The sequence below is a fragment of the Anomaloglossus baeobatrachus genome, chromosome 1 (genome assembly GCF_048569485.1).
Source record: "Anomaloglossus baeobatrachus isolate aAnoBae1 chromosome 1, aAnoBae1.hap1, whole genome shotgun sequence".
In the NCBI taxonomy this organism is placed as follows: domain Eukaryota; kingdom Metazoa; phylum Chordata; class Amphibia; order Anura; family Aromobatidae; genus Anomaloglossus; species Anomaloglossus baeobatrachus.
In genome coordinates this window covers 627,574,424-627,587,214 of record NC_134353.1, presented here as the reverse complement: position 1 = coordinate 627,587,214, position 12,791 = coordinate 627,574,424, and the positions used below count along the sequence as shown (strand labels likewise).

Here is a 12,791-nt window from a genome sequence, read left to right as displayed (position 1 = left end):
AATCACAGCCTTGATAGCATTGCTAAGAAAAGGCCATTCAAGAATTTAGGGGAGATTCACAAGGAGTAGACTGCTGCTGGAGTCAGTGCTTCAAGAGCCACCATACACAGACGTATTCAGGACATGGACTACAACTGTTGCATTCCTTGTGTCAAGCCACTCATGACCAATAGACAATGACAGAAGCTTCTTACCTGAGCCAAGGAGAAAAACAACTGGCTGTTGCTCAGTGGTCCACGATGTTGTTTTCAGATGAAAGCAAATTTTGCATCTCATTTGGAAAACAAGTTCCCAGAGTCTGGAGGAAGAGTGGAGAGGCCACAATCCAAGCTGCTTGAAGTTTCCACAATCAGTGATGGTTTGGGGAGCCATGTCATCTGCTGTTGTAGGTCCACTGTGTTTTATCAAGACGAAAGTCAGCTCAGCTGTCTACCAGGAAATTTTAGAGCACTTCATGCAATCCTCTGGACAAGCTTTTTAGAGATGGAAATTTCATTTTCCAGTAGGACTTGGTACCTGTCCATACTGCCAAAATTACCAATACCTAGTTTAATAACCACAAAATCACTGTGCTTGCTTGGCCAGCAAACTTACATGACTTAAACCCAATTGAGAATATATTGTGTATTGTCTAGAAGAAGATGAAAGACACTAGACCCAACAATGCAGACGAGTTGAAGGCTGCTATCAAAGCAACCTGGGCTTCCATAACACCTCAGCATTGCCACAGGCTGATAGCCTCCATGCCACGCCGCATTGATGCAGTAATTCATGCAAAAGGAACCCCGACCAAGTATTGAGTGCATTTACTGTACATTCTTTTCAGTAGGCCAACATTTCTGAGTTTAAATGGAACCAATCACCAGGATTTTCGTATATAACCTAAAGCCAGTGCTATAGTGGCACTATCAGGCTGATTCTATACATAACATTAGTGGTCAGCTCGGATGTTTAGAATTTGAAATCCAAGAAAGTAAAGTTTATAAAATTGGCAGCTTCTTGAGTGACAGCAGCTGAGGATCAGATAATATTGAGGGCAGGAATTCCTAGTTATGCCCTCCCCCTGTTACAATTAGCATAAGTATTATTCAATAGATGTAACTTTTCTCTTCCAGGACCTGTCGTGAGGTCATACCCATGTGACCAGATGTGGCGGGGCCTCAGCCAACAGAGCTGAAATCAGGAAGTAACATTTTCCTATTGGCTGAGGTCCTGCCCCTGCTGGTCACAAGGGTATGACCTCACTACAGGTCCTGGAAGAGAAAAGTTACATCGATGGTATAATACTTATGCTATTTCTAACAGGGGGAGGGGATAAGTATGAATACCTCCCAGATATTATCTGATCCTCTGCTGCTGTCACTCAAGAAGCTGACGATTTTATAAATTGTTTTTTCTTGGATTTCAAAACCTATACATCCAAGCTGAGCACTAATGGTATGTATAGAATCAGCCTGATAGTGCCAGTATAGCACTGGCTTTATGTTATATACGAAAATCCTGGTGATTGGTTCCCTTTAAAATCATTTTTTCAGTTGGTCTTATATAATATTTTAATTTTCCGAGATAATGACTTTCAGGTTTTCATTGGATGTAAGCCATAATCATCAACATTAACAGAAATAAACACTTAAATTAGATCACTGTGTGTGTAATGATTCAATATAATATGTGCGTTTCCCTTTCTGTATAGAATTACTGAAATAAATTAACTTTTTGATGATATTCTAATTTATTGAGATGCACTAGTAATACCACATAGAGCACTCGTCATTCAGTACAGCTCTTCATTTTTACAGGTTAGGCTAAGTTCACACTTCAGTTGTTTTGCATCAGTCACAATCAGTCGCCTTGAGGAATTACGGTATCCTGCAAAATATTTTGCAGGAATCCTGTTTTTCCCCATAGTCTTCTATTAGTGACGGATTGTGACTGATGATGCTGCGTTGCATCCGCTGTGTCGCGGTCAGTCGTTTTTTTAACTGACCGCCGGGCGGGAGCAACGCAGCATGTAACGTTTTTTGAGCAGCGCGATCCGTAGGATTTTGCTGCGCATGCGCTCTCTGGCTCCCCGCCCCCATAACCAGGATAAACATCGGGTAACCAAGCAATGCGCTTTGGTTAGTTACCCGATATTTACAGTGGTTACGGGTGCAGGGAGCCCGCGCTAAGCTGGTATCCAAGATAAATATCGGGTAACCAAGCAAAAAGTGCCTTGCTTATACCCGATGTTTACCCTGGATACAGTGTGCAAGGAGGCCGACACTTCACCACTCTGCTCCGCCCCCTCCCGCACTCCGCTTGTGTACTCACACACACACACTCACACACACTCACACTCACTCACTTGTCCCCAACCCTGCAGTCCCCGCGGCATTGACGTCCTCAGCTCCACGGCCCCGCTTGGCTCCGCCTCCTCGCGCTCCGCCCCCTCCCGCACTCCGCATGTACACACGCATGTAGACACACACACACACACTTACATACATACATACACACACACACACTCACTCACTCAACTGTCCCCAGCCACGCAGACCGCGGCACTGACGTCCTCAGCTCCGCCCCCGAACTCCGCCCCCCGCACACAACGAAGTCCGACAAAGAAATTCTTTTCTTTGTCACCGTTGTCATCCGTTGCACAACGCATCAGTCACATGCGTCAAGCAACGCATGTGACTGATGCAAAACAATGGAAATGTGAACTTAGCCTTAGGCGTAAAACTTTACTGATAAGCTACCTCCATTTTTTTATGCTGTGACAATAGTATTTCAGGTGCGTTTTTTTCTGGAGGGCACACTTCTGACAGATGAGGGTTCTCCTTTGTTTGGTGTGGTCCAACTTAAACTTCTGCCTCTGGTTTCACTCAGTGGCTTTTTCTGGATGAGCGTGGATAAAGCACATGTTGTAACTTATAACCTACTGTACAGAAAGAAATAAACCTTCACCATCCATAATCCTTTCACTTCTCTCCTTACAATTGGCAACAATGCTAGTGAATATAGTGGCATTGTGCTTATATTAGCAATACTAGCATTTTACTGTTGTTGTGATTTTGATGTAAGTGCATTATCCTTGACTGTAATCATGAACCTAAATAAAGTTAGTCATTTTCACGTATTGCTGGGATGCAATGGTGTCATTATTTCCACTATATTATTTAGGCAGGTTGTTTGCATTATTGGGCTACAGCTAGATTCACATACACAGTAAGCGAACCTTTTAGGCCAGGGTAATTGATCATAAAAGATAACAATCCTTGCAGGGCAGGCACATCACCATGTGAAAGCTGGGCTCTAAATGTGACCACTTTTTCTCAAGCTTTCCAACATCACCAGACTCACCCGTAATGCACTATACCTACAACATGAAGGAAACTGGTCATAAATATGTCACTTAAAGGGGATGTCTTCTTTCAAAAATCATGGTCTGAGGACTATAAAAACAAACAAACCAAGACTAAGGGGTACTTTGCACATTGCGACATCGCTACTGCGATATAGTCTGGGTCAAATCGAAAGTGACGCACATCCGGCTATTATCGGATTATGAAGCCACAGGAGCGAGTAACATCTGCTTACCTGCGTCCCGCGTGCAATAAGATAAGTAAGGAAGTGGGCGGGATGTTTACATCCCGCTCATCTCCGCCCCTCCGCTTCTATTGGCTGCCTGCCGTGTGACGTCGCTGTGACGCCGCACGACCCGCCCCCTTAGGAAGCGATAATATTCGCTACGGCAGCTATCACAAGATATCGCATGTGCGATGGCGGCAGGGACTATCTCGCTCGACATCGCTACAATCGGCTAGCGATGTCGCAACGTGCAAAGTACCCCTTACTCACCCTCCCCAGGTCTACTGCTGAGTTTCCGTCACTACTCCTGATGTCAGTTATTGGCTGCAGCACTAATGTCACAATGATAGCACTTTAAGTAATATTTGATCTTAGTGTCACTGCCCATGTACTCAACAACTCACTTACCTTACAGCCTCTCAACTAGGTTGTTGGTTGCAACCGCTGTCAATGTGACATCAGCTCTGCAGCCATTAGCTGACACCGGAAGCAGCGTCAGAGACTCGATAGTTAGCCTGGGGAGGGTAAGTACAGCTTGTTTGTTCTTTATATAACAAACTGAGGTGGAGGACTGGGATTTTCTGAACAGGGACAACCCCTTTAACTTATGTGACAACTTATTCTGATCGCTTCTAGCCATACATACCTGCAGCTAATAACTTCCCCTCATGGGAAGCTGTCAAACACTACCACTTTCCCCTATTAATTTTCTGTAATTCTCCTGAAGAAGCCTGGGACTGTTTACTTTAGCTATATATCCACAGTTGTGGACAAAATTTGTTTTCACAAAGTTTGTTGCTTCAGTATATATAGTGGAAATTTGCATTAACGCTAGAATGATCAGACGATTTGCAAAATTATTTCTTGTCATGAAAATTATCTTAATCACAAAAACCCCATTAAAAGAAAAGGGTTCCATTGTTATGAAGAAGGATTCAAGGTGCCCAAGAAAGTCCAGCAAGTACCAAGGCCATCTCCTAAAGAGGATTCAGCTACTGGATCGGTTCATCATCCTGGTAGAGCTCAGTCAGGAATGTCGCAGCGCATCGGCACGTACAGTGAAGCTAAGGCTTTTGGAGGCTTATCTAGTGTCAAGAAGGGCAGCAGACAGGTTGTTATGCTCGCGGGGCGAGCACTGTATTAGTGGGTCCACGGGACCGAAGGTACCGTTCACTTGCCTGGAGGAGTGAACTGGACCGTCTTCACAACTGCCACCAGAAGTTGCAGAAGGTAAATGCTCTGGTCAGCAGCTGGCAGAGGGCAGCCCCAAGGAATCTGCAATACCCCAGCAGCTGGTGTCACAGACACAGTACAGTTTCTGGAAGTAGCGACAGCAGCAGGCAGTATAGTGGATCCATCTGGGATGAATGAATAGATTGATAGATACGGAAGCAGCGACCAACGTGGATACTTGCAGTGGCGGGTATCATGGTAGCTGGCCAGCACGGATGGTAATGGCAGCAGCAGATAAAGCAAACTGGCACAGCACTGAAATTTAGACAACTGTCAGCAGCAGAACGCAGCACAATGACAGCAGCAGCATAAAGGGACCTGAGAACTAGCAACGTAACTTCTGGGTCAGGGTGCGCTGGCCCTTTAAGAAAAGGGGCGTTGTCACGGGCGCACCCTTTTGGCAGAACCAGGAAGCCTGTAAGGTGTACAAAGGCTCTGGGAGACGGCATCATGGACCAGGGATGAGGCAGCCACCGCAGGGCAGGTGAGAGCACCGACGTCCCCGCTGGGGGAGGGGTGCTGGACAGCACGGGGACGCCGGTATGGGCGATACACAGGTTTACTGAAAAACACTGCCATGAATAAAGAATGGTATCTAATCATCGACCAAGAGCAACTTTTCCCAATGATCCAGGAACAATTTGATACTAACATTGCTTTTTCCCAGAATGATAGAGCACCATGTCATATGGGAAAAGTAGCTTGGAATCTCCCCATATTTTTCTCACATTGACAGTCTCTAGTTAATGCTCAAAAAGTGCGTGGACAAACAGAAGCAAAAATAGTGATAAACTTCAAGCACTGATTAAACAAGAATAAGTTGTCATCAGTCAGGATTTGGCCCAGAAGCCAATATCCAGCATTTCATTGACAATTGCAGATATTTTGAAAAATAAGGGTCAATGCTGTAAATATTGAGTCTTTGCATAAACTTGATGTATTTGTCAATAAAGTTTAAAAACTTATGAAATGCTTATAATTGTATTCAGTAACCATAAAACATTGATTAAATATTTAAAAACACTGAAGCATGTCCAACCTCTGGAGCTTTAACTCTTTTTAGTTGCAATCGTGTATGGCATTTTAATAGAGCAAGCCATTAAGGACTATTTTTTTTATTTAACACGATATCTGTCACTTGGAATACTTTGTGGGATGCAATGAAGGCCTGTCAGGGGGAATCTTATCCAGGCGGTTGGTAGAGTCAATTTGAAAAATGTTCAATTTGGAGAACTTCTCAAAATTAGACTACAGGATACGAAATGGTTATATATACCCAGTGTGAATAAGGCCTCTTTCACACGTTCATAAAAAACCATGCACGTTTTTCACGGACGTGTCAGAGGTGCGTTTTGCCCTCCGCGAGCCGTGTTTATGGCCTACGTGTGTTCTCCGTGATAACACACGGAGAACGGGAACTTTCTGCTCACCTGTCCCTGGCATCGCTGTCCGTGGTGCTGATCTTCGGTCTCCGGTCCTGCCGACTCCCCGCTGCTGCTGCTTCCGGCCGCAGTGAAGTGAATATTAAATGAGCATAATGAGCGACGGTCAGAATCAAGTGACAGCAGCGGCAGAGACAGGAGGGCTGGAGAAGGTGAGTAAAGTTTTTTTTCTTTTTTTCTCCAACACGTGTGTTTTCTCCAGCGCATGTTACACGGAACACCTCTGTGTGGTCCGTTTGCGTTCTGTGTGACACCCGTGATGCCGTAGAAAAACGGACATGTTGACGTGTGGAGCACACGGACACATGTATACTCCACACGTACACACGGGTCCATGGCAGAACACGCACATGAGCGCAGACCCATAGATTTTAATGGGTCTACGTGGCCCGTGTCTCCGGTACGTGAGGAATAGGACCAAACACGTACCGGAGACAAGGACGTGTGAAAGAGGCCTAAAACAGACTTCCTCAAAATGAAGGTGGCACAATATGCCTACAATGCGTATATCTTGGAACTTGCTAAGGTTAAGAGATCATTCCAACAGAAATTCTATTTTGATAAAGGGGAGAAGGCGGGACATGTGCATTGTTAGTGAGAGCACAACAAGGGAATACGAATATCGCTGCGCTAAAAGATGGGGATTGGACCTCATTATATGATACCCCAAATGTCTTACTACAGTTTAGATTATTTTATATCTCTCCTTATAAATCTAGAACAACCAAGACCCAGAGTCAGATGCAACAGTTTGTTCAGGGGATTGGTCTGCCTAAGATAGCGGAAGAACATATAGTGTTTTTAGATGGCATTATAACATTGGAGAAAGCGGTATCAGACATGGCCGACCATAAATCCCCGGGATCTGATGGGTTTTCAATTGAAATATATAAAAAATATGGGAATATTTTATTGCCCAATCTATTACTGATGTTTTAGGCAGTAGTAGACGAGTGCTCACTGCCGATGTCTACAGATGAGCAAACCCAGCGTTTGTACCAAACACAAACTTTACAAAAACAAAACAGAGTTTGGGACCTTGATGTTGTCAAGCAACTTGAGCGAGCATCGCTGTGCTTGGGTTCGCACTGTGCTCGGCCCAGTGCATGCTGCTTGTAGTGTTTGAACAGCTTGCACTGGGGGTAACAATGGTGTAATTGGATGTAGTGTGCAAAAAAATGGAAAAAAAACCCACCCACTCTTAACCGGAAGTGATCTGTTCATGGCTGGCTGCATGTGGGCGGAGATCCGAACTGCCCAATTAGTGACTTCCATTGGAGTTCAGGTCTGTACGGGTCCTAAGCCAAACTCCTGTCTAAAGTCCGGCTGAACCCGCCAAACCGAATTTCCATGGGTTCACTCATCTCTACTAATGTCCATGAGGGAGGCTATTATAGTGGTTATAGCTAAGCAAGATAAGGATCCTTTGAGTTTGGATTCATACCGTCCCATATCCCTTCTCAATAATGATGTGAAAATAATAGCAAAGGTTTTCTCTACCATTGTCCACGAAGACCAGTTGGGCTTTATGCCAGGCAGCTAATATCCATAGATTGTTTCTGAATATGCAGGTACAGATTCCAGCAACAGGGTAATTTGTTCTTTGGATGCGGCAAAAGCTTTTGATAGCATGGAGTGAGAGTTTTTGTGGGCAGTATCAAAGGAGTTTGGTATAGGAGGACAGTTTATACAATGTATACAATTGCTATACTCCAACCCCGTGCTTAGAATTGCGTAAACTGGCTGCTGTTCTAATCTTTTGCTCTGGAGAGGGGGATGAGGCAGTGGTGCCCGTTATGGCCCCTCCTCTTTGCTCTTGTGATAGCGTTTTTAGTGATACTGATGCAATGCAATGTTGGTGTAGAGGGGTTCAGACGGGCACTGTTGGAAGACAAAATAACTTTGTATGTGGATGACATTCTGTTTTTTGGGGTGAATGCCTCTGCCTCATTGCCTGCAGCTATGTAAGTAATTCAGTCTTTGGGTATATATGAGGGGCAATCCAAAAGTAATGATAATCAATAATAAACACAATGAATATATTAAAAAAAAAATGTATTTTTCTACATAGTCTCCTAACAAGTCTATACATTTAGTCCATCTCTTTTCTAAACTTAGAATTCCCTTCGAAAAAAATTCTCGATCTTGACCCTCAAAAAAATCCCCAACAGCGGTTATCATGTTGCTATTGTTGTCAAATTTCTTGCCCCGGAGGTGTTCCTTGAGGCGAGGAAAGAGAAAGAAGTCACTGGCGGCTAAATCTGGCGAATAGGGGGGGGGGGGTTCCACCAGTTCAAAGCCCGCTTCTTGAATGGTTGCCATGGCAACTGCAGCTTTGTGAGCCGGCGCGTTATCTTGGTGAAACAGCACTCCTGCCCACAGTTTGCCGCGCCTTTTCTCCTTGATAGCCTCCTGCAATCTTCTTATTTGTTCTGCATAGTAGGAGCCCGTAATAGTGGCTCCCTTCTCCAAATAGTCCACCATAATAATTCCTTCAGCGTCCCAAAAAACGGACGCCATAACCTTCCCTGCTGAGCTTGACACTTTGAATTTCTTCTGCGTCGGTTCGTCGGCTCGTTTCCATGTCATCGATTGTTGTTTAGTTTCGGGATCAAAGTGGTGGATCCAGGTCTCGTCCATGGTCAAAAAACGTGACAAAAAATTCTCCTTGTCTGCTTGGAACTTTTTGAGATTTGCTATTGAAATGTCATCTCGTTTCTTCTTTTGCTCGTCGGTTAACATTTTTGGCACCCAACGCGCGGAGACCTTTCTCATATGCAATTCTTTTGCAAGGATTCTTTGAATACTGCCATATGAGATCCCTGTGACCTCAGCTATATGCCTGATAGTCACTCCTTCGATCTGCCAATACAACTTCAACTTTTTTCACGTTTTCTTCATTGAGGGACGTGGATGGGCGTCCTTCACGATGTTCATCTTCCGTTGATGTTCTTCCCAGCTTAAATTCCTTGGCCCAGCGTGCAACTGTGGAATATGGAGGAGAAGAGTCCCCAATGTTTCCACCAAGTCGCTGTGTATGTCTTTGGTAGTCATTTTTTTCAAGCAGAGGTATTTGATTACAGCTCTGAGCTCGTTTTTTTCCATTTTGATGTTCACTCCTCGGCAGTTCATATTCAAATGAATGTAGCTCCCGGGAATCGTGGCCTATTTAAGTGATTTTTTTTTTCCTGGACTAGTGGGTACCTAAGAGAGAAGAAAACATTTTATTTTAATTTCTGTGTGCAATAGAAATAACCGATTATCATTACTTTTGGATCGCCCGTCGTACTCAGGGATAACCATTAATTGGATATGTGGGCGGCATGGATAGACAAATCAGGGTTGGTGTCCAGAGAATTGGCTGGGTTTCGACTAGGACTGAGCTGTTAAGATACGAGTTTTATAGTTTGGAGGTATTTACCTCAGGATTAGTGGCGTTCTCTAGTTAGAGTAGAAGTAGGATAGGAAAGCTCTGCTATTATTATAAAGCGGAATGTAATTATCTTGTCTCTCTGTTCAATTGATATATAACTGAATGTTGGGACATTTTGTTCTGTGTTTTCTTTTGGTGTGTATGTATGTTGTGATCTTTTGATGTAAAAACTTCAATAAAAAACTTTAATTAAAAACAAACACTGAAGCAGCAAACTTTGTGAAAACCAAGGTGACTATTAAGGCCCCGTCACACTAAGCAACATCGCTAGCAACATCGCTGCTAACGAACAACTTTTGTGACGTTGCTAGCGATGTTGCTGTGTGTGACATCCAGCAACAACTTGGCCCCTGCTGTGAGGTCGTTGGTTGTTGCTGAATGTCCTGGGCCATTTTTTAGTTGTTGCTCTCCTGCTGTGAAGCACAGATCGCTGTGTGTGACAGCGAGACAGCAACAACTAAATGTGCAGGCAGCAGGAGCCGGCTTCTGTGGTGGCTGGTAACCAATGTAAATATCGGGTAACCAAGAAGCCCTGTCCTTGGTTACCCGATATTTACCTTTGTTACCAGCCTCCCCCACTCTCACTGTCAGTGCCGGCTCCTGCTTTGTGCACATTTAGCTGCAGGACACATCGGGTTAATTAACCCGATGTGTGCTGTAGCTAGGAAAGCAAGGAGCCAGCGCTAAGCATTGTGCGCTGCTCCCTGCTCTGTGCACATTTAGCTGCAATACACATCGGGTAATTAACCCGATGTATGCTGTACTAGGAGAGCAGGGAGCCAGCGCTAAGCATTGTGCGCTGCTCCCTGCTCTGTGCACATTTAGCTGCAGCACACATCGGGTAATTAACCCGATGTGTGCTGTACTAGGAGAGCAGGGAGCCAGCGCTAAGCGGTGTGCGCTGCTCCCTGCTCTGTGCACATTTAGCTGCAGCACACATCGGGTAATTAACCCGATGTGTGCTGTACTAGGAGAGCAGGGAGCCAGCGCTAAGCGGTGTGCGCTGCTCCCTGCTCTGTGCACATTTAGCTGCAGCACACATCGGGTAATTAACCCGATGTGTGCTGTACTAGGAGAGCAGGGAGCCAGCGCTAAGCGGTGTGCGCTGCTCCCTGCTCTGTGCACATTTAGCTGCAGCACACATCGGGTAATTAACCCGATGTGTGCTGTACTAGGAGAGCAGGGAGCCAGCGCTAAGCGGTGTGCGCTGCTCCCTGCTCTGTGCACATTTAGCTGCAGCACACATCGGGTAATTAACCCGATGTGTGCTGTACTAGGAGAGCAGGGAGCCAGCGCTAAGCGGTGTGCGCTGCTCCCTGCTCTGTGCACATTTAGCTGCAGCACACATCGGGTAATTAACCCGATGTGTGCTGTACTAGGAGAGCAGGGAGCCAGCGCTAAGCGGTGTGCGCTGCTCCCTGCTCTGTGCACATTTAGCTGCAGCACACATCGGGTAATTAACCCGATGTGTGCTGTACTAGGAGAGCAGGGAGCCAGCGCTAAGCGGTGTGCGCTGCTCCCTGCTCTGTGCACATTTAGCTGCAGCACACATCGGGTAATTAACCCGATGTGTGCTGTACTAGGAGAGCAGGGAGCCAGCGCTAAGCGGTGTGCGCTGCTCCCTGCTCTGTGCACATTTAGCTGCAGCACACATCGGGTAATTAACCCGATGTGTGCTGTACTAGGAGAGCAGGGAGCCAGCGCTCAGTGTGCGCTGCTCCCTGCTCTCTGCACGTGTAGCTGCGTGAGCTGGTAACCAAGGTAAATATCGGGTTGATTACCCGATATTTACCTTAGTTACCAAGCGCAGCATCTTCCATGCGGCGCTGGGGGCTGGTCACTGGTTGCTGGTGAGCTCACCAGCAACTCGTGTAGCCACGCTCCAGCGATCCCTGCCAGGTCAGGTTGCTGGTGGGATCGCTGGAGCGTTGCAGTGTGACATCTCACCAGCAACTTCCTAGCAACTTACCAGCGATCCCTATCGTTGTTGGGATCGCTGGTAAGTTGCTTAGTGTGACTGGACCTTTAGGATACAGAGGGACAGGGGCTCCTATGCTGTCCCTCATTCTAAGAGACCCTAGGTTATCCCTTACCTCTGCGTTACTACTTATGGTGGAGATGCCTGAGTCTCATTTCTGGTTGTGCTCCCGACCAGTACCACTCTGATAAACACCCTCCCATCAGGGAAGGACGGGGCAGGAGTGTGATGGAAAACAGATAGACAGGCAAGGAAAAAACAAAACTCTGACACACTGGACACACACAAGAATAGACAAAGAGACACTCAGGAGTAAAGCAAGAGCAGGAACGTAACAGCAAAATGGCAATAAGGGTTAACTCCAAAACCACACTTAGCAACAAGTATAACAATCACCAGATAGTCTGGGTCACCTCACCAAAGCAGTTAAGATAAACTATAGCTGACATAGGTCAAAGGATCCAGCCAGCATATATAGGAGAGGAGCAGATGTGATTGACTTCCCCTCAGCATGTGATTAAAGGGGACTAATAATCCTTTCAGCAGAGATTAAGGGGTACTTTGCACGCTGCGACATCACAAGCCGATGCTGCGATGTTGAGGGCGAGAGTCCCCGCCCCCGTCGCAGCAGCGATATCTTGTGATTGCTGGCGTAGCGAACATTATCTCTACGCTAGCTTCACATGCACTCACCTGCCCCGCGACGTTGCTTTGGCCGGCGATCCACCTCCTTCCTAAGGGGGCGGGTCGTGCGGCGTCACAGCGACGTCACACGGCAGGCAGCCAATAGCAGCGCAGGGGCGGAGATGAGCAGGATGTAAACATCCCGCCCACCTCCTTCCTTGCAGCCGGGGCGCAGGTAGGAGATGTTCCTCGCTCCTGCGGCTTCATACACAGCGATGTGTGCGGCCGCAGGAACGAGAAACAATATCATACCGTCGCTGCACTGGCATTATGGAAATGTCGGACCCTACACCGATGATACGATAACAACGCTTTTGCGCTCGTTTATCGTATCAAAAAGGATTTGCACACTACGATATCGACTGCGACGCCGGATGTGCGTCACTTTGAGCGCACCTGCGATGTCGTAGTGTGCAAAGCCCGCCTAACTCTTGCTAGCCTGAATATG

The 12,791-nt window shown here is 46.2% G+C and overlaps 1 protein-coding gene across 1 annotated transcript in view; it reads left to right on the top strand.

The window, feature by feature from the left end:
* Positions 1-12,791, top strand: part of AUH (AU RNA binding methylglutaconyl-CoA hydratase) — a 337,001-nt gene that overhangs the window by 152,698 nt on the left and 171,512 nt on the right. The window lies entirely within an intron of this gene.